Genomic DNA, 24036 nt, shown 5'->3' on the forward strand with positions numbered 1-24036 from the left:
CCTTTGAGATTCGTCTTCAGGACACCAAATGTTGTCCCTCTAGTTTGTCCACACCAAGAACACCTATTGCAGCCCTTGAACAGCTTCTAAAGCTTTTTCTATTAATTAGAAATTTAAGTTCTTCCTTTTAAAAGATTAGAGATGTAAACAGGACACTAGAAACGATTTCTAGTATTTTTAATTCAAGAGATTGATGGCTAATCTGTTTGAATTGATGAGAGATGAAGAAGAAGAGAGGGAGAGCTTCAAAATGGTGTGACAAAAAAGGAGTGGCTGCTGGTTGTCTTATTTTTAATTCATAACAACACTTATATAGCTAGGTCAACACATTAAACCCTTGCCACATGTCACCCTTTGATTGGTTCTAGGTTTAAGTGACCCAATCATATTGTGCCAAGTGTCAAACCTATATTTAATCTTAATTTTAATCATCTTACATGATTAAAATACATTTGGCAAGCTTATGTGTAATGCCATGTGTCACCATCTCATGGTGCCACATGTCACACTGTGAAATGACCAAAATGCCCCTGTGTCTTAATTTTGAGTTTTTAACCCAAAATAATTATTTCTCTTCTTCTAATCAATTTATATCAAATATAAATTAATTAATTAATCTCTATTAATTAATTTTTCATTAATTAAATTCATATTTAAACACTTTAAATATAAATTTAACTTATACTATACATCCAATAATCTAGATTTGGTTTCAAGTCATGCTAGGGACTTTGCAATCTAATTGCAAACCAAACCTATTTAATTAATCAATTAAACTCTTTAATTAATTAATTAAATCATATTTAATTAGATGATAACTTGTGTATGTGTGTGACTTACTAGGCTCATCACTAATTGACAATGAGATATGATATCAACTCTCAATATCATCAGAACTCTTTCTTACCATAAATGATTTCTCTAAATCATTTTATGCACCTCATAGACCATGGTTAACACCTAGCATAGCATGCCATAGTCACCCAATTAGTAATAAGGTTTACCTTAAGTGAACTTATAATCATATGTTACCATGCACTAGAATCTCTCTGTTACAAAATCCTAACTCAAGCTGGAGTCATGGTTTATGGTCAAACTGCATTTGCTATGAATATTATGTTCTCTTTTAATTCTAGTTCTTGATTAAAAAGATTTTCTCATCAGAAACTCTTTCTGAATAAATCTATCTATCCTGGCCAGGAACTTGAAACATCAAGAACAATTAAATGAACATAGGATTTTATCTTTATTTACTTAGAGGAACAGATTCCATCTTGATCAACACCTACCTCCATATATAACTAGTAGGAGCCAACACATGCCCATATACCCATACACAGTACAAGTATGAAAGCAGTATCAAACTCAAACTACCTATATACAAGATAACTGTGCTATCTCAGGTCTAAATATTATATGCACTGATATGATTTATGACAAAACATTGACAAGAGTAAACTCCATGTGCTTGTCATAAGTGTCACTGGTTCGGCCTACTTATCATGTATAAGTGCCTATCATGTTTGTCATATGGCATGAGACTCACCATTCCATCTTATTTATATCTCATATAAATAACTTGGGAACAAACATGAATACAATCTTTCTGGATAAGTCATGTCCTTATTATAAAGTATCCTCGATTGTGAACCTATTTATGATACTTTGTACTAGAAATACTGTCACTCATATTCTTAACAACTTAAGAATAGAATTTCTAACAAAATATCAGTGGACCTTTTTTATTACATAGAATATCTTATGTAAACGAAAAAGTGGAAATGCTTTTTATTAATAAAATATGTACAAGATACATACTAAATGATATGCTCTAGGGCATACTACTAACAACACCAAGCTTGAAAAATTATGAAATTGTACCTGGGAGTCCCAAAGACATAGAGGAACAACTCTTATGAAGGAACTTAAGTCTAAAAATGACTATAAAATGATCAAACGACTGGTCAAAATTTATTGACCAGGAATTGCCAATTTTGGGCAGCTTAGAGGCAAATGGACCAGTTATGGTATTTTGACCATAACTTGAGTTCTATAACCCCAAATTGAGTGATTCAAAAACTAAAATTCAAGTTTAAACATAGAGGAACAACTTCCATGGAGGAAGTGTAGCTAAACAATGGCTGCAAACTGATCAAATGGATAGGTAAAAGTGAGACACAAAAACTGAAACTAAAGAAAGGTCCATGAGATAAATTATTTTATGGTAGGGAATTTAACCCTAACAAACTATTGAACACTAAACCATACGAAAGAGGTATGTGGGACCTATTTTCCCACTATAAAGTGATATGAACATTCAAATAAATATGTAATAATATGTAATTGCCCATAGTATACCTAAACTTATTTATTTAGTTTGGATCGATTGGTATACTAATTAGGGACTACAGATAGCAGTACTGCCTAACGAGAAAATCATGAACTGACAATATATGTCTAGTATAATTATTCTACAGGCTATATGCCTACTTACTGGCCATTGTGCCTACTTTATTTCTGGCTTTACAAGCCTGACAACAGGTCTCGTGCCCTATAGCTGGCCTCGTGCCTGACAGATGTATACAGGATAGACATATGGCTATCTAACTCGTATACTCCCGTGTATCTAGCTCTTATAGTCTGTTATAGGTTTCTTAGGCATTGATAATGATTAATTAAGATTGAATATACAATAAGTAAACAGAAAAGATCTCGATAATTTAAACTGTTCCCAAAGTGCAGTAAAAATGTAAAAGACACAGAAATTATGAATTTGCCATTTTTAATTAAATTGTTTAGTATTTGTTATTATAAATTATGCACCACTAAGCATTATGCTTAGCGCATTGATTTTCCATTGCGTAGGTCCTGGAGATCAGTCCTAGCAGCCACAGCAGCAGCAGTAGTAGTGCTCACACAGAGACTGATCAGATTTGCCAGTGTTTACTAGTCACCTTTACAGTTGTATTTCTTTTTGGTAGGGCTCATGTATGTCTAGATTTTGTACTTTTTATTCATTGTACATAAACACATGATGTATTCCATTTTGAGATTGTAATGTAAACTTGTAATTTATTATCTATGAATTTCTATATGAATGCAATAGATGATATTTTTGAGATTTCATAAATAATTGTGAAAGAAATGATAAAAGAGAATATGATATGGAAATGTGTGAAATGAATATGAACATGTTAACAGGTGATTAGTAGAACCCGCTATATGCTAATAAAATAGAGGAGGCTCTGTCCAGGTCTTCACAGAAATAAGTTATAAAAAAATAAATAAATAAATAAATAATTTCTACACATGGATTACTACATTTAAATGATATTCAAAGTATACAATAGATATGATAAAACAAGATAGGGTGCTGCGGCACTGAATGTGGCACTTCTTGCTCGGCTATACAGTAGACGGGTAAAGGGCGTCACATTTACTTTCTCAGTATCAGCTTCATTTCCCTTACCACTCACAACAAACCCTAAGAAAATGACTTTTTCCATGTACAATGAGCATTTCTTCAAGTTAGCATACAATTTCTCTTTTCTCAACACATCAAAAACACATCGCAAATGTTGTAAATGATCATCCATACTCTTGCTATACACTAGGATATCATCAAAATACACATCAAAAAATTTTTTAATAAATGCACGCAAGACATGGTTCATCAATTTCATAAATGTGCTAGGAGCATTGGTTAGCCTAAAAGGCATAACTAGCCATTCATACAACCTATACTTTGTTTTGAAAGTAGTTTTCCACTCATCACATTCTAATTTGGTGGTAACCACTTTTCAAATCAATTTGGAAAACACAAAAGCACCATGCAACTCATCAAGCATATAATCTAATCTAGGAATAAGATGGTGATACTTTACAGTGATTTTATTGATCACTCTACAATCCAAACACATCCTCCAAGTCTCATCCTTCTTGGGTACAATTAATACTAGCACCGCACATAGACTCATGCTCTCCCTCACATGTCTCTTTGCCAAAAGTTCCTCCACTTGCCTTTGAAGCTCCTTTATCTCCTTAAGATTACTTTTGTAAGCAAAGCGATTGGAATTGTAGCTTAAGGAACAAAATCAATCTAATGCTCAATGGGCGATAACCCAACTAGCGTCTCATAGGAAATACATCCTTATACTCCTACAAAAGAGAAAAAGCAAACTAGGCAAGGAAGAATCAAGATAAAAAATAGATAAGCAAGCCTTTTTGTACACAAGTACAAACAAAGGCCAGTTAGCATAAAATCTTATTTCATCTCTCTCTGTTTTGTAAACAAGCTCACTTTTTTCTCACTTCTCTCATTTTGCCCCAAACACTCTCCTTTTGCAATGTTCTTTTCTTTGCTCTCCTTTTTCCTCTTAACCTCTATAATTTTCTTGTCACTCACATGTTTGGACACAATGCTTTTCACTTTCTAACTCATTTTTTTCATCAAATGCTCTCTTAAGTCTCACTTGGTCTTTATACACTTGTCAAGGTGCCAAAGGTTCAAGCATAATTTTCTTTCCTTCCAACTCAAAAGAGTACCTGTTCTTGTATCTATCATGTTTCACACGCCTATCAAATTTCCAAGGCCTCCCTAACAATACATGTTTAGCTTGCATAAGCACCTTATCACACAACATTTCATCCTTACCTCCCAATAGAGAATGCAACCAACACTTGTTTGTTTACCTTAACTTCTCCACAATCATTCAACTATTGTAGCTTATATGGTTTTAGAAGCTTTAAAGTATGCAATTGTAGCTTTTTAACCAACATAATGTTAGCCACATTAGTAAAGCTGCCTCCATCAATAATCATACGACAAGCCCTTTCCAAAATGAGACACCTGGTATGAAAAATATTTTCCCTTTGTAGCTCATCACCCTTTTCTCATTTCACTTGTGAACTTAAAGCTCGCATAGTGGCTACAGTAGCTCCCTTTTTTGCATATTCAACTTCACTATCATCCTTCAATGGTGGCATGTCATCACTATCTTCCTCTTCCTTAGTTTCTATCTCTCCTTTATCTCTCATGATCATAACCCTTTTATTTAGACATTGAGAAGCAATGTGTCTAGTCTCCAAGCACCTAAAACACTTGATATCCATATTCATACTAGTTGGGGTATAGGTGACTCCCTTATCCTTGCTTTCCACCTTATCCTTTGCTTTCCAATCTTTTTTCTTTGCCTTAGAAACAAATTTTTCTTCCTTTTCCTTTTTATCCCAATTCGATTTCCATGAGGACTTTGAACCCGAATGTGCAACACTACTATATTTAGCCACTCTTTTCCTTTTGAGTTGTTTCTCCACCTTCATGGCCATATGCACCATATCTTCCAACTCAATGTAGTGCTGAAACTCAATAATAATAGCTATGTCACAGTTTAGCTCGTGTAAAAATCTAACCATAGTGGCTTCTCCATCCTCCTCCACATAGCCTTTATCATAGCTATTTCCATCTCCTTGTGGTAGTCTTCCACACTTTTGGAACCTTACACTAGCCTTTGCAACCTCTGATGCAACTCCCTATAATAGTGGCTAGGCATAAATCTCTTTCCTATTATAGCTTCATCTCATCCCAAGTAGATAGAGGCCTTTCCAAATTCCTTCTTTTACTTATTACCAACTAATCCCAACAAACAATAGCATAATCAGTAAATTCAACCATAGCCAACTTCATATTCTTTTCCTCAGAGTAGTTATGGTAATAAAACACTAACTCCACCTTCATTTCCCACTCAAGGTAAGCATCATGATCATTCTTCCCTTGAAATGATGGAATTTTTATTTTAATAATCCTAATGTTTCCATTTACTCTTTCTCTCCCCTTTTGCTCCCTCCTATGTCTACCTTCATTTTTACCTTCCTTTGGTCTATTTCCCTTCTCATGTTAATTAGACATCCTATCTTCCTCAATTCCCAACTCCTCATCCAACTATTCATCATAATTTTCAAAGGGAGGAATTTTAGCTCTCCTATTCGACCTCATTCCATTAGGTCTCTCCCTTTGTTCTAACTTCTCAAGTCTATCCACAATATTGCCAAGCACCACTTTCATTCTCTCAAATTTTTGTTGTAAGCTTACATATAGAAAGGATTATCTTCAGCTCTTTCCCTCCTTCCATTCCTCCTTCAATTTCCTTCCTCATCACTACTACTTCTGTGTGACATATTTATAAACCAATAAGAAAATTGTTAGAAAGCAATCTCACAATACTCCCTCATGTGTTTATTCTCAAACAATGGCACTTCACTCATATTTCAAGCAAATTCAGGCTTTTTCCCTCTTTTATGCTCACCACTCTAGCCTTCTACTAACTCTTTTTCTCCTCTTTTAACTCTTTAAAGAACTAACCAATCCTTAAAAAAGGCAACCAAACTTGCAAAGCTTAACACAAAAATATCCAAGAATATGATGAACAAAACGAATCCAAAAGAATAATGTGTAACATGACACTAAAAGCAAGAAATGATGGCTCCAAAATGGATCCAATGTTAGACACAAGATCAAACTAATCAATAAACCTCTAAAGAAATATCAATGAAGAGAACATACAATATGGAAGTGATTTCAACATATTCTCAAATTACACTTCATAATTGGAGCTTTATGTTTTGAAAATGAACTCCTATTATGCTCAACCCAATAATAAAATACCTCAAATACCAAATAGTATCTCAACACAACAAACACTTAAAACCACAATATATAATTTAGCCTCAAATACCAAAATAATATCTCAGCTCAACAAACACTCAAAACCATAATGTATAATTTAGCTTTAGCAAATCACAACCACACTTTCAAATTTTCTTTTGTTTGATTTTTTTTTAACACATATGTAAAACTACGAACAAAAACACTAAAGAAATACTAAAATTGCTGGAATAAACTAAACTCAATCAAATAATTACTCAAAACCATAGAAGACAACTTCAATAGGCATTTCAATAAATAACATTCAGGAAATCTAATATGCTCCAACAATGGAAATCAACAAAAATACTAGCATAAAGGACACATACAAATTACTAATTAATAAATGAAATTGGACCAAAATGGATAAAAGAAATTTAAAGACTCAATCTAAAATTAATGGGTAGTAGACGAAAAAAAAGCACATCACATTGCAAGGGAATTTAAAGGACACAAATAACCAAAACAAGATAAACAAAAATAACAAACAAAGATTAAGGATAACCAACCTGATTAGAGCCCAAAGCTCTGATACCAAAATGATACAAACCCGTTGGACTTGCCAAAGAACCCACAAAATATTTAAAATCAAACCTAAGGAACGCTATACTTAACCCAAATTCGACAATGTAAAAAAGAACCAAGCAGATAAAACAATTAGGAATTCAAAGGACTCAAGACCCAGTACCAACTTATGATAGAGAACCAAGAATATCAATATACTAATCTTGCAAGTTAAATCAATTTGTGAAGAACAGAAAGTTCAATGAAGAACAAATAAGGAGAAAATCTCTCTCTATTAATGTCAATGTCAGAATTGTTGATTCATTCCCCAAAAAAGAGAAAAATATAAGGCAAAAAAGAGAAAAATACAAGGTTTATATAAGTGGCTACCAAAGCCCTAAGATATACATCATGTAAAACCCTAAAAACATCAAATTAATTATAAAAAAACCAGTGAAGACTGTGCAAAAAATGAGGTACGAGTATTGCACATAAAACCCTAGAAACATCAAATTAATTACAAAAAACCAATCAAAGCCGTCCAAAAACATGCCCAGGGGGGGTGCCTCCCAAGCATTACATACCTAGGGCGTGTTTCTCTCGACAAGTGAAAATATTTGAGAAATTTGGTAAGTTTTTGCACTTTGAAGGCAGTTAGGCCTAGGCTTGCATGAGGGAACCTTCTTCCTTGAATACATGAGTTAATATAACCCATTTGAGCTCCCTTAGCATGCCACACTTAGCAATTTCAGGTTCTTTGCCATAATGAGCTTGAACTAGCCCTTGTAGTGCTCTTGCCCTTACTCTTGTAATTGGTCTCTTGAAGACTTCATTGGCATTGTTTCCATGATTTCCATAAAAAACTTAATTTTCCACATCTCCTAGGCTCTCATTATATTATCATTTTCTTTATGGTAAACTACAATTTAGTTATTGAGATGTGATTGAATCTATAATTTAGTCTCTATAATTTTAAATCTAAGTAAATTAGCCATTCACATTTTAATAAATCTACATATTAGTCACTTCTGTTAGAATTCTATTTAAGTTACTATTAATTCTAGCAAAAATACCAAAATACCCTTAACTTTATTTTTAATATGAAAACAATTTAGTCCTTGAGGTTTTATTTTCTTAACAATTTAGTCCCTAAGATTTTATTTTCTTAGCAATTTAGTCCCTTATATTTTGTTTTATTAACAATTTAGTCCCTATAGTTTAAAACTAAGTAATTTAGTCATTGACATTTTAATAAACCTACAAATTAATAAACCTACAAATTAGTCCCTGCCATTAGCACTACAAGAAATGTTAAAAATAACTACGAAAATTACCAACTACAGAATTTCGTTGGTAATTTACCGACGAATTATTGACGCTTTACCAATAAAAAAGAGAAATAAAATTTAAACTAATTTTTACCGACGAAATTACCGACTAATTACCGACCAAAACTTTACCGACGATGTAATTTCGTAGGTAAAAGTGGTGCCAAACATTAGCGGCAAAATTAACGATCAAATAATAAAAATAACGACCAAATGTTTTGTCAGTAATTACCAACGAAACGCTTTTCGTAAGTAATAATAAGAAAAAAATAGAAAATAAAATTTAAAAAAAATACCTACGAAAAGTTTTTCATAGGTAATATTAAGAAAAAAATAGAGAAGAAAATTTCTAAAAAGCTAAAAAATTTTACCTACGAATTTTTTTCATCGGTAATTACCAACGAAATACTTTTCGTAGGTAATATTAAGGAGAAAATAGAGAAGAAAAAATTTTAGCTACAAATTTCTTTCGTCGGTAATTACCAACGAAACGCTTTTCGTAGGTAATATTAAGGAGAAAATAAAAAATAATTTTTTTTAAAACAATACCTACGAAAAATTTGTCGTCGGTAATTACCAACGAAAATTTTTTCGTAGGTAATATTAAGACAAAATAGAGAAGAAAATTTCTTAAAAACTAAAAAAAATACCTACAAAAAATTTTTCGTCGGTAATTACCAACGAAAAGCTTTTCGTAGGTAATATTAAGGAGAAAATAGGGAAAAAAAATTCTAAAAAACTAAAAAAATTTTACCTACAAAAAAATTTTCATCGGTGATTACCAACGAAAAGCTTTTCGTAGGTAATATTTAGGAGAAAATAGAGAAAAAAAATTCTAAAAAACTAAAAACTTTTACCTACGAAAAGTATTTCTTCGGTAATTACCGATGAAATACTTTTCGTAGGTAATATTAAGAAGAAAATAGGAAAAAAAAAATTTTTAAAAGCTCAAAAAATTTTAGCTACGAATTATTTTCGTCGGTAATTACCAACAAAATGGTTTTCGTAGGTAATATTAAGGAGAAAATAAAAAATAAAATTAAAAAAAAATACCTACAAAAAATTTGTCATCGGTAATTACCAACGAAAAGCTTTTCGTAGGTAATATTTTGGAGAAAATAGAGAAAAAATTCTAAAAAATTAAAAAAATTTACCTACGAAAAATATTTCATCGGTAATTACCAACGAAATACTTTTTGTAGGTAACATTAAAAAGAAAATAGGAAAAAAAATTTTAAAAAACTTAAAAAATTTTAACTACGAATTGTTTTCGTCGGTAATTACCAACGAAACGATTTTCGTATGTAATATTAAGGAGAAATTGAAAATAAAATTTTAAAAAAAATACCTACGAAATATATTTAGTCTGTAATTCGTTGGTAAATCACAAAAAATGTGAAATTCACATATCGTTTGAAAATAGATTGAAGGGTAGTGAGTTTGTCTATAAAAGGAGAACTACTCTCCAACATAAAGCAATTGTAGCATAGTCACATATATGAGGCCTATGTTGGGCCTCACTAGTAATTTTTTTAAGTCAATTAAATCTTAAAAAATTATAAATTAAAATAATTAATATTTAATATTTAATTTAAAAATTAAAAAATTAAAAATTAAAGAAAAATTAAAAAAAATTAAAAAATTAATTTGAAAATTTTAAATTAAATTAAATTAAATTTTAAATTATTATAAATTTAAAAGTTAATTTAAATTAAAAAAAATTAAAAATTAAATTAAATTAAAAAGTAATGACTAAATTAAAAAATATTAAATAAAAATTAGCTACAAAAATTTGTTTTTATCGGTAATTACCAACAAAAAATTTTGTTGGTAAATAGTAGGTAATTTATAAGAGTAAAATCTCCTACGAAATTACCTACAAAAAAATTTAAATTTACCTACAAAATAATTCGTCGGTAAATTTAGCAACATTTTTTTTGTCGGTAAATCTAGCGACAACATTTTTTTCGTCGGTAAAAATTACCTACGCTAGTATTTGTGGACGAAAAAATTTCGTCGGTAATTCATCGGTAATCACTTATTACCTACGAAATTTCAGTATATTTGGTTGGTAATTTTCATAGCTATTTTTTTAATTTCCTGTAGTGTAGAATGATTATTAATTCCCCATTAAATTTAGCAAAAATGATCAAAATACCCTTAACTCTACTTTCAATCTGAAAACAATTTAGTCCCTGAAGTTTTATTTTATTAACAATTTGCATCCATATTGATTTTTTTTTTTTTTTTGATATATAAGAATACAATATAATACATGAAAATATTATAATTTGATATATATATATAATTATTTATATATTATTAAAATAATAATGACATAAATAGAATTTTACAAAATCATATGGGCTTATTTATAAATAGTTATAATATTTGAGGATCAATATGTGAAATATATGGATGATTTGGTAATTAGTCAAAATTTTTAAGGACCTAAAAGTAGTGAATCCATATTTTTATTAATCTAAATTTAAAAAATTTTAATTTAATAGGGCCCACATTTTAAAAATATAAGGACTAAATTGTTAATAAAATAAAACCTCATGAACTAAATTGTAAAGAAAATAAAATATCAGGGACTAAATTGTATTTAGATTAAATTTTATCATTTTTATTAGAATTTCGATATTTTGATTAGATATTTTGATCATTTTTATAATAACTAAATTAAGTCATGAAAGTTATATTAAAATATCAAAATTTTATAACTATTAAAACGTAGACACGGCAATATTGTTAAAATATCAAAATTTTATAACTATCAAAATTTTATAACTATTATAACTATTAAAATATCAAAATATCAAAGTTATATCCTTAATTCTAGTTAAATTTTATTATTATATAGAAAAAAAGTCATGAAAGTTAAAAAAAGAAAAGTAAATATTTAATTTTTTTTAGTTAAATTTTTTATAAAAATGAATCAATTTAGAAAACAACAATATTTCCGTTTTGTTTTAAAAGTAACTATTACAGTTAATATTTTTATAGAATTTTGTTTAGATTTATAATATAAAAAGAATTTAAGTATAAACAGAAATAAGAAGTGTAAGTTTAGATAATACTAAGAATTTTAAAATATATACTATGAAATTAAATTAAATAATAAAAATTTAAAATATATTAAAATATATTAATTTTTAATAACAATTAAATTTAGTCGTTTATTATCATTATAATAAATTGCAATGAGAATTTTTGAAAATCTCAGGGTTTCCCCTTCAAGTTGTTTATACTCTCCTTTTAAATATTTCCTTGGGCACATTTTTTGGAGGAATTATTAGATGCACCCGGTGCACATACACCTTCTCTCACAATCATGTGAGACCTACTTCCTATATAATAGGAATGACCCACTTTCTGTGAGAGAGGAAGCACTATTTTTTAGTGCACCGGGTACACCTAATAATTAGCCCATTTTTTGTTATATATCTTCTTCTTTAGGGAGCACCCGAAACAAAAATCTGTCACATGATCCCACCAAACTCAAGATTGGCCGCTCTCATTGGCAACTCTATTGACATCACGTCTTCTCATAATATCCATCCCAAAATCTTGTTCAAAATCAGTGCATAGTATCTCTCATAATTTATGCACGCACCTAGACTTGCACTGACTGCTAAGATTAAAAGCCTATGGGTAATACCAAGTAATATAGCGTGATGTGAACAATGTAACCCCCTTTCTTAAGGACTTGAGCCTGAAGTTTGAAACCCTTCGCAAATTTCATCATGCAATGCGAGTCCCACATTTATCATTGTTATTTGTTAAAAGCTCGTACTCAACTTTCTAGTCAAGATGGGACGCCAACTCTTGCCAATCCAATTTGATCACAATATCTTCTTCATTCTTTAAAATTTTCTTCAAGCTTGCACAAAAAATCTTTCCATAAATATTGATGGGATTATGTGAATCTTACTTATTTATTATACTTTTAATATGATTATTTTCTAACACCAGTGATAATAAATAATAATTATTTATTAAAAGTATTATTAAATATGAAAGATCATACAGAAGAGAGAACAAGACATATTAATTAATTGTTTTTCAATTTGATTACATATATATCGCATAATATGTAAATAAGATGGAAGAATGAGATAATTATAATTATCTTAGTTTTTACAGCACCAATTTTTAGGAAAATAGGAAATTATAAGTGTAAAATAATTATAATAATATAGATATGTAAGGTAATAAACTAATTAGATTTAAGTTCTGTTTGTTTCACAGAAAATATTTTTTAAAAAATATTTTTTGTATTTTCTAGCATTTAAACACTCAACAAAATAAGTCAATAAATATATTTTTTTAGTCAAAAGAAAAACTAAGCCATTGTCATTTTCTATTTCCTACACTTTGATGATCTTATTAAAATGAGAAAATACTTATACATATATGATATAAATATATATCATTAGTTTAATATTATAACCAAATAATGAAAAATCTTTTTGGTCAATTACATGCTATTAGTTTAATTAAATTTAATCAAATATGCATTTAGAATAGTGAGAATTGAATATATATATATATATATATATATATATATATATATATATATATATATATATATATATATATATATATATATATATATATTCTACCTAGTTAAAAATTTCTTGTATAATTATATTTTTTTTGTTCTCCTTTCCTTTTGAAGAGATTGTATGATGACATTATTTTTAACAATATAAATATTAGTTTGTCAGTAATTTATTATAAATAAATCAAGTAAAATCACATTTGAGGATTAAAAGTATAAAATAAAATACAATAAAAATAAAGTAATTACAAAAATTCTTTTCTTATAATGTTTTTAATATTTTTTAAATTAAACTTAATTAAATTTTTGTGTAATTAGAATTTCTAACATCATAAATAATATAAAAAAAATTGAGCATATAATATAGACATGTATAAAAGATATTAGAATATTCCAATAATATTTGCTATGTTTATTTCCAACAATCAATTATATCAAATTCGTAATATTAAATAATAATAATAATAATAATTTCAATGCAGTATGGAAGAGTAGGACTCACATACAAACTCTTTTATCATGAAAACCGTCCCTACTTAAATTTATTAAAAATTATTTTTTTAATACAATTTTAAGGTAATATGTGTCACGACCCAACTTATGGGCTGGACCGACACTAGGACCTGGGCCAACCTAAAGCCCCCGAGGCCCGTAGTAAGCCTAACTATTCATTAACCCAAATTTAAGGCCCATTTGGGCCCAATTTCAAGAATTCAACCGGACAGAGTCCGACCATAAAATGGACCTTTCAACAGGGAGTTTTTGACTCACCCGACCTGTAAACACAATATATATCAAGTGGGGAGCTCAGCTCACTCTCCACATAAAAATAAATGGGAGCTCAGCTCCCTCATCCAGTCCATCAACATGCATAAAATAATAAGTTTACTGGTCAAAAATAACGATTTATATTACAAACCCAATTCAATAAAAACTTCTAACACATGCGGAAATTCTAGAAATTTATAGAATTACACAAACATGAATAGACGACCTGCGAGGGAGAAAAGCAGGTTAACCTCAAAAATATCCTTTTGTGGCCTGGAAAAATATTGAACAGGAGTGAGCATTCGACTCAGAGAGTAAAATATCAATTTTAACTATAATCTCTATAACTATCTAAAGCTAATGCACCCTGTAGAGTGAAATGCAATATTAGCAATAATTTCACATCATAGCAGCGAAAATGTAATTTGGAGCACTCACACACCCAGTAATATCAATCATAATATATGGGAGCTGATCCCTTATACAGCTCTCTTAAATCCAACCTGTGCCAGCGAAGAACTCAGCTCGGACTTTCACTTAATAACCAAATCGGGGTCCCAACGAAGAACTCAAGCCGTGTCTACCCCGAAGGACCGGGTCCCAGTGAAGATCTCAAGCCGTGTCTACCTGTCCTATCTATAGTCCACACCACATCACACACACGCCAATGCACGCACACTGCTCCAAATTACCACAACAACATCCATGGCACTTTAATAGTTGTGAATGCAACATAAATCGTGCCTAGAGTTTAACTACATAGATATATACATATAAGTGATGCATGGGCATGCTTGAACATATAATAATATCGAAATTACAATTAAAATTTAATATTTTACTCACAGACTTGACAGCAATCACTGTGGCAGCTGGGCGAAGGAAGAAGGCTGTCCCGGCTCACTTGACAAATTTATTACAATCATTTAATAAATTTGACTCAATACAAACTTAAGAAAAGACCAAATACGTCCTAAGTCATGCCGAAAATCTGGCAGAGTCTCCCCTACACCTAAGACCTACCCAACCTGCAAAAAGGCTCAAAACCCACTTCTATATTCACCAACCATACACCCACAACTCAATCATATCACACAGCCCCTCCTGGGCCCATCCAAACAGTCATCCATCACAATATGTAAAATTTCAATTTAGTCCTTATAATTGACTCTTTTTGCAAAAACTACCCAAATGAACTCTAAAAATTCTGAAACTTTGTCCCGCAGTTGTTAGCAATATTACTAGGCTAATGCAAAAAGAATCATAATTTTCTGAGCTACCATGAATATTTTACGGATTTTTAATATCATTTAAGCACTAGAAAATTACGAAAAAGTAAGGTTCGGGTTTACCTATGCCGATTCCGACTTCGGGGACGCACTCGGTACGTCTGACAATGGTGGGATAGCCAAAATCTCGATCCAATTCAGAGACTTTTTTGGTAGCCGGTCTGTCTGACTGGAAATTCACAGACCCGGACAACTGTCGAATTTCCGTGAATTGAAGATACCTACACAAAGCCCACAACACGGGGGTTAGTACATAAATTTTACGAAATTTTCTAAGCTCATTAAATGCTCGGAAAAACATTGCGAAGTTCCGTGAGACCCATCGAAAAACAGTATCGGAAAATTTTGAAATTTATATTGCCGCGAAGCTCTCGACGAGTGGAGCGCTCTAGTACTCTCGGTTTTCTTGTGGGGTTCACGGTTTGCAAGAAATCTAGCCCAAAAGTCAAAATGGGCTAAAACTTCCCAGGCAAAAGTTGGACAAACCACTCGATGGATTTCGGTGTTCTTGGTGTCTATGGAAACCTCTCGACACAAGACCCGGTTCGATTGGTGGCCGGATCGGCCAGATTTCGGCCAGGAAGTCAAAGGGTCTCGCGCGTGCATAGCGTCGCTTCGTGTGATGCTTGCTGGCTCTACAGGTGGTAGCCAGCAAGTTGGGGCGGCTAGGGGTTCTGGCGGCGGTGGGGTGGCGAGAGGTGGTGGCCGTGGTGGCTGGAGAGGAGACAACGGGAGAGAGAGAGAGAGAGAGAGAGAGAGAGAGAGAGAGAGAGAGAGAGAGAGAGAGAGGAAGGTCGGGATGCACGCGGGGAGAAGAAAAAGGAAGAAGAAAGGCCGGTCCGATTCGACCGGTCTGATCCGGTCTGGTTCGATTCAGCCGGTTCGATTCAGAATACAAAATTTTAAATTTTTACTCTGCCTTGGGATCGAAAACGAGGTCCAAAAATTCTAAAAAAATTTCAGAAAACTCAGAAAAATTTGTAGACTTTAAATATATTTTTAGTTTTGCCACGTGGTCTTTAAATTAATTTTTAAAAATCATCAAAGTTTTATATTTTAGGAAAATCAAACCCGATTTTGAAAATCTGAAAAACTTCAAATAATTTCTTAAAATTTAAACAAAATTAAAAAATCCATATTTGCCAAAAAATAATAAATTTAAAAATTAGGGGTGTTACATTCTTCCCCCCTTATAGAAAATTCGTCCTCGAATTTTACACAAGGCAGAATAAAGTATAGGATTACACATTGAACAGATAAGGGTACTTGCTACGCATGTCCCGTTCTGACTCCCAGGTGCACTCTTCCACTGACTGGCTCCTCCACAAAACCTTAACCATAGGGATCTATTTTGATCTTAGCTGCCTCACTTGGTAGTCCACTATGGCTATAGGTTGCTCCTCAAATGTCAAGTTCTCTTTTAGCTCTATTACATCCGGCTGTAGTACATGAGACTATGTGTATGAACATTTCTTTGATAAGTACAACTGCTCAAGTGTCTTTAATTGATACATATGACATATTTACATCAAGAATATGCACTAACGGAGGTCAACCTCCTTGTGTTTGATCTCAGGAAGTAGAAATTTTGAGAAAACGGAATGGAAGGAGGAGATCATTTCGAAGAACAATCTATTGAGGCTGAGGTTCAAGGGGAAGCCCCAGCACTCCAGAATGTGAGTGGGTCAGCCACTCCAACTCCTGCTCCAGCACCGCAGTTTCCTGCTCAATTTATGCAGCAGATGGCTGCCTTCTTCCAGCAAATGACAAGTAATGTGCCACCCCAAGTTCAAATGCCGATGCGGCAAAGACAACCACAAATTTCGGCAATATGAAAAACTGATGAAATTTGGGGCCACTGAGTTTAAAGGCATTGTGGATCCACTGGAAGCAAAACAGTGGTTGGAAAGAATGGAACGAGTTTTTAGAAAGCTGCAGTGCACGGAAGAGATGAAGTTCGAATATTCTGTTTCCTTATTACAAGGGGATGCCTATGAATGGTGGAAGACCATCCCCCACACCGGTGGAGCCACTGTGTTAACTCGGTCGACTTTTGAGGAGTTCAGCGTAAATGGGTTCCCGATGCATATGTGGACATAAAGTTACTAGAATTCTTGAGTTTGAAACAAGGGAACCGAACTGTAGCAGAATATGAGAGAGATTTCTCAAGGCTAAGCCACTATGCTGGAAGCTTAGTCTCCACCCCCAGAGACAGATGCAAGAGGTTTGAGTCCGGCCTAAGGCAGAGTCTGAGAATGCAAGTTGTGGGTTTCAGACATCAGAATTTTGCTGAATTGATCTCACAAGCCTTGGAATTAGAAAGGATAGAATCCGAAGGGGCAGTGAAGAAGGGTTCACAAGAGAAAGAGAAGGCTAAAAAGACTACTGGACAAGCATCTGAAAGTGGCTCTAGCAAGAGGAAATAGTTTGGGGGATCTAGCTCCCGTAGAGGCAGAGGCAGATTTTCTGGCCAAAGACCACCTCGGTCTGGTTAGCCGACCCAACAAGCTTCTCGAGGATCTCTATCGGTCCGGCAGTGTGAAACGTGTGGTAGAACTCATGGTGGGGTTTGTTTCAAGGCTACTGGTGCATGTTTTAACTGTGGAGGAAGCAGACATTTTGCGAAGGATTGCACTAGCCCGCGCCGGTCTGGATCTTTCACTACATCTGAAGGTTTAGCCCAAGTCTCTACACCCAGAGGATCACAATCAGCTGCTAGAGGCAGAGGCAGAGGTAGGGGTCCTGGTAGCACTCCTGGAAGTCAGAGCACTGTTAACCAGCCAGTATCCAGTGGCGCACCAGTTAGAGTGTATACCATGCGTCAGAGGGAAGAGGCTAAAACATCAGACGTTGTAGCTGGTATTTTCTCCATCCTTGACCAAGATGTGTATGTGTTATTTGATCCTGGCTCCACACATTCGTATGTTAGTGCTAGTGTGATGTGTTCTACTGCTATTTCGTGTGTACCAATGGACTATGATGATGTGTTAGTAACTAGTCCATTAGGCCAGGAGGTCAGGGTAAATAGGCTATATAGAGATTGTCCTTTGGTGATCCAAGGACATACTTTTCTGTCTGATTTAATTGAAATGCCCTTCAGAGATTATGATATTATCTTGGGCATAGATTGGTTAGCCAGGCATCACGCCATGATTGACTATAGACTGAAGACAGTCACTTTTGGTCTTCCTCAGTCTGGTGATGTAGTAATACATGGGGAGAGACAGTTATTGCCTTCAAACATCATTTCACCAGACCGGCCGTAAAAATGATTAGAAAAGGGTGTGAGGCGTACTTGGCACATGTGATAGACACCCAAGTGGGGAGTCCAGCACTGAGGGACATTCCTACTGTATGTGACTTTCCGGATGTGTTTTCTGATGAATTGCCAGGATTACCTCCAGAAAGAGAAGTGCAGTTTGAAATTGATGTTATGCCTGGTGTGGACCCAATCTCCATAACACCATACAGAATGGCACTTGCAGAATTGAAGGAGTTGAAAGTGCAATTGCAAGAATTGCTTGATAAGGGCTTTATCCACCCTAGTGTGTCACCTTGGGGAGCGCCAGTATTGTTTGTTAAGAAGAAGGATGGCACTCTCCGGTTATGCATTGACTATCGGCAATTGAATAAGGTGACAATAAAAAACAGATACCCATTGCCCCGTATTGATGACTTGTTTGATCAGTTAAGAGGTGCAGCTGTGTTCTCCAAAATTGACCAGAGATCAGGTTATTATCAGCTGAAAGTACAAGAGCGAGTATTTCTAAATCGCTTTGTAACCCGCTATGGCCATTATGAGTTCTTGGTCATGCCATTTGGGTTAACTAATGCTCATACGCTTTTATGGATCCGATGAACACTATCTTGAGACCATACCTCGACCGCTTGTTGTGGTATTTATTGATGATATATTGGTCTATTCGAGGAATGCGAAGAGCATGATAGACATCTGCGGATTGTACTGCAGACTTTGAGAGAGAAGCAATATATGCCAAATCGAAATGTGAATTTTGGTGAAGGAGATATCCTTTTGGGGCACATAGTATCGCAGAGGGTATTAAGGTAGATCCTAGCATGATTGAAGTGTCCCAATTGGAAGCCACCGTAAATGTCACAGAGATTCGCAGCTTTTTGGGGTTAATGGATACTACCGTCGATTTGTGAAGGATTCTCTATGTTGGCATCTCCATTGACCAAGCTACTTAGAAAGGATGTGAAATTTTAGTGACGGACAAATGCCAAAGAAAGTTTTGATGAATTGAAAAGATGTTTGACAGAGGCTCCATCCGACTTTACCTACACCGTAAAGAATATACGATTCTGATGCTTCTCACAATGGGTTAGGTTGTGTGTTGATGCAAGATCGAAATGTCATTGCCTATGCATCACGCCAGCTAAAACCACATGAGAGGAATTATCCGACACATGATTTGGAGCTTGCAGCTATCGTGTTTGCTCTTAAGATCTGGAGACATTATTTGTATGGGGAAAAGTGCTACATCTACACAAATCATAAGAGTTTGAAGTATTTGGGCACCCAAAAAGAGTTGAATTTGAGACAGAGGAGATGGTTAGAGTTGATAAAAGACTATGATTGTCTAATAGACTATCAGCCAGGGAAAGCTAATGTTGTGGCTGACGTCCTAAGTCGCAAGACTATGGCAAGTCTACAAATTACTCCCTTGTCTTTGGTGCATGAGTTGAGATGATTACATGCCAGTTTAGAGATTAATGATGAGGAGCAGACAGCAGTTGCATGGCATGTATAGCCAGTGTTGATTGATCAGATTAGAATGGCTGCTCAGAATGATAAGAAGTATCAGAAGCTGATGGAAGAAGTCCAGCAGGGTAAGAAACTAGAGTTCTCAATCAGAGATGATGGTTTACTGCTACACCAAGGCAGAATGTGTGTTCCTAATGATGTTAATTTGAGGCAGATCATTTTGAAGGAGGCACATGAGTCTCCTTTTGCTATGCACCCTAGTGGTACAAAAATGTATAGAGGGCTAAAGGAGCATTACTGGTGGATGGGTTTAAAAAGAGACGTGGCAGAGTTTGTATCCAAATGCCTAACTTGTCAACAAGTAAAGGCAGAGCATCAAGTGCCAACTGGGTTATTACATCCACTGTCAGTGCCAGAATGGAAATGGGAAAGAATAACAATGGATTTTGTAATGGGACTTCCGAGGACACAGAAGAGTCATGATGCAGTATGGGTCATTGTCGACAGACTAACTAAGTCTGCTCATTTTCTGCCAGTTCGGATGGACTACAGTTTAGAAAGATTGGCCAAGTTATATATCGATGAGATTGTGAGACTGCATGGAGTGCCAGTATCTATCGTATTAGACAGAGATCCTAGGTTCACTTCTAGATTCTGGGGTAGTCTTCAGAGAGCCCTAGGAACTAGATTGAACTTCAGTATGGCATTCCACCCGCAGACAGATGGCCAGTCTGAGAGGGTAATTCAGATCTTGGAGGATATGCTACGGGCTTGTGTGATTGAGTTTGAGGGTAGTTGGGATACACACTTACCTTTGATTGAGTTTGCTTACAACAACAGCTACCAATCAAGCATTGGGATGCCTCCATATGAAGCTTTGTATGGCAGAAAATATAGAACCCCATTGTGTTGGGATGACGTGGGTGAAAGAAAAATGATTGGACCCGAAATAGTTCAATAGACTGAAGAGAAGATCAGGGTAATCAGAGATCGACTTAAAGCTGCATCAGACCGTCAGAAGTCCTATATTGATTTGAAAAGAAGGGATATTCAGTATGCAGTGGGTGAGAAAGTTTTCCTCAAAGTTTCTCCTTGGAAGAGGATTATGAGATGCGGCAGAAAGGGGAAACTAAGTCCTCATTTTATCGGGCCATATGAGGTATTGGAAAGAGTGGGTCCTTTGGCTTATCGTTTGGCACTACCTCCAGAGTTAGAGAAGATACATAATGTCTTCCATGTGTCTATGTTGAGGAGGTATCGATCAGACCCATCTCATGTACTACCAGTAGAAGAAATTGAAGTGAATCCAGACCTCACATATGAAGAAGAACCCATAAAGATTCTGGCTTATGAGGTGAAGCAGCTACGGAACAAGCAGATACCATTAGTAAAAGTGCTGTGGAACCATCATTCGGGCCAAGAAGCTACTTGGGAACGAGAGGAGGACATGAGGAGACAACACCCACAGCTGTTCAGAGATTGATACCAGGTAAAATTTCAAGACGAAATTTATTTTAAAGGGGGGAGAATTGTAACACCCCCGTTTGCATAGCCTGGTAGATTTCACTGTTCCGGTGACCGGTGTCGGTCCGGACAATTAAGGGGATTAGAACCATACTTAAGACAACTAGAGAAGCCATAAACACAAATAATTAGCAATGTTCAATTAGTTAAGTATAAATAAGAAAAACATAACATAAAAAGTTAAACGAGCCGAGAGTCATAGCGATGGGTGACCTCCTCGGGAACGACTGCGAAGTCATTTTAAACTTTAATTTCAAACCGTAAAATGTGACGCTGCGGTCCTTAGGACCATTATAAACACAGTGGAAAAGAGAAAATCACGAAAAAGAACTGTTAAGCTAGTCAAATAATTAGGTCAGGGAGCCGAAAGAAATATGAAATTATTTGCAAACCGGGATGAACCGGCGATGGGCAATTTGGTCAATTGACCTCGAGAGCTGACTCATGACCTAACTGTCAAATAAAATTGGAGAAAATAAAATTTCGGAATCGAGAATTAAATTAAAGAACTAATAGAAAAAAATAAATAGAAAAAAAAAGAAAGAAGTTGGAAAAGTCAAAGGTGATGACATCATGCATGATGTCATAAAGGATTAATTAATTTATTTTATTAATTTGGGATTTTTGGTCTTCAAAAAGGGGATAAGACTAAAGAAAATAAAACAAAAAAAAATTAGAAAAGTGTCTTCTTCTTCCCTTGGTTTGCCGCCCCACCCTCTCCCTCTCATCTCCATGGAATTCTTCCATCTAAGCTTACAATTAAGCTTGATTTTCTCCACTTAATCAACATAACTCCCTTAAATACCTCACTAGAACTTGTAATCTCAACTTAGGAAGAAGAGTATAAGAAGAAAGAAGGGCTAAAGCTAGAGATTGAAGCTTTAAGTTAAGGTTAGTATGTTAACTCCTGATTTTTTTTCATTTAAATGCATAATTAGTGTTTGAAATGAGCTTGGAACTTGATTAAATGAAACAAATATGGGGGAAGGACCATTGGTGAAATTTTGGTCTGGTTGAAGGGAGTATGAATTGCATGAATTTAATGAGTTTGAATGAGTGTAGAAACCTTAATTAGTTGAATGATTAGCATTAAAACCATTAATGTAGTTAAATACAATGAATTAGTGAGATTAGGGTTTGAATGTTAGGGTTTGTGAACCAAATTTTGGAGAAATGCATAAATGATATCTTTGACCAATTGTGGACTGAAAAATGGTCAATAATGACCAAAGGAAATGTATGGGAATTGTTAGAATGGAAGACAAATTCGTAGGTCAACCAAACCTATTTTGAAGGACCAAAACGGGAATTTTACAAGCCCAATTGATATGCCACCAATTAGGGATGAAAATAGACATAAAATGGCACAATTTTCATTAAGGAACCATGCCCAAAAACTGACTAAAACTTGGTGAACCAATTGACCAAAGTGAAATGAGAGCAGTCACATCGCATTAAATGACCAAATGAACAGTAACTGTTCATTTGGTCATAACTCGAGCTAGGAAGGTCAAAAGGACCTGAGATTTTACCAGTAATTAGATAAGACATAGATATAAAACTTTTATGAAGAATACCACCCCAAATTATTCCATTAACCTAGTCAAATTATTGAGCAAAGTTGAGTTATTAAACCTGCAACTCTACAGAATTGCCATTGAGTAGTAAAGTTCCAATGGCTATAACTCTCTCTAGAAAACTCTGATTTAGGTGATTCTTAAACCGATGGAAACCTAAGACATAGTAGAACATTTCATATGAAGAAAGTTAGACCAAATTATGAACTTAACTTGATCAAATTACTGAACAAAGTTGGATCAAAAACCTGCCAGAACCATAGTTGTAGTATGAACAGTGCACGTAAACAGTAATTGTATTTTGGCTATAACTTGAGCTACAAAACTCCGATTGGGGTGATCCAAAAATGAGAATACACTTAAGACAATAAGGAACATTTTCTATGAAGGAAGTTTTGCCAAATTCTAACAGTAGATTGACCAATGGAACAATGCAACTTCAGAGCACCAAAACCGAAAATTGGCAATTTTGCCAAAATGACCTAAGCTTTGAGAAAATGACCAAAACCAACAAGTTTAGTGACCAAAAATGTGGTATGTGGGTGAAGTTGGAATTCCCATACCTATTAAGCCTTAGAAAGTCAACTATTTGACTTGAATAGTAACCCAAAACACAAAATTTAAAGAACGTCGAATTTAGCACGTTAGAGCTAGGTAATTGTGAAGCTAAATTTATTTTGGATTTATGTTAAGTTCTAGTACTGAAACATTATAAAATTATGTGTTTCAATTGAAAAGAATATCGGGAAGAAACCCGAGGAACCGAGTCGAGGCTAAGGGACGACTCGCTTAAGGTTTGTGCACAATAAATCCTATTTAAGCATTTTATCCTTGAAAAATTGATTTAGTACGCATTATGAATTTATGAACTTTTGTGTTGCCACCTTGTGACCAAATTGTAACTTTGGAAATTGATTTGATTTTTGTATGCAATATTTGAATGAAATGTTTGAAATGGATTTTTTATTCACACTTAGCATGACAGTTACTTATTATTCCTCCTCCATTTATGGGGTTGAAATCGTTTATTTTCCTCCCTCTCTGGCTTGC

This window comes from Hevea brasiliensis, chromosome 3 (genome assembly GCF_030052815.1).
Source record: "Hevea brasiliensis isolate MT/VB/25A 57/8 chromosome 3, ASM3005281v1, whole genome shotgun sequence".
NCBI classification, from domain to species: domain Eukaryota; kingdom Viridiplantae; phylum Streptophyta; class Magnoliopsida; order Malpighiales; family Euphorbiaceae; genus Hevea; species Hevea brasiliensis.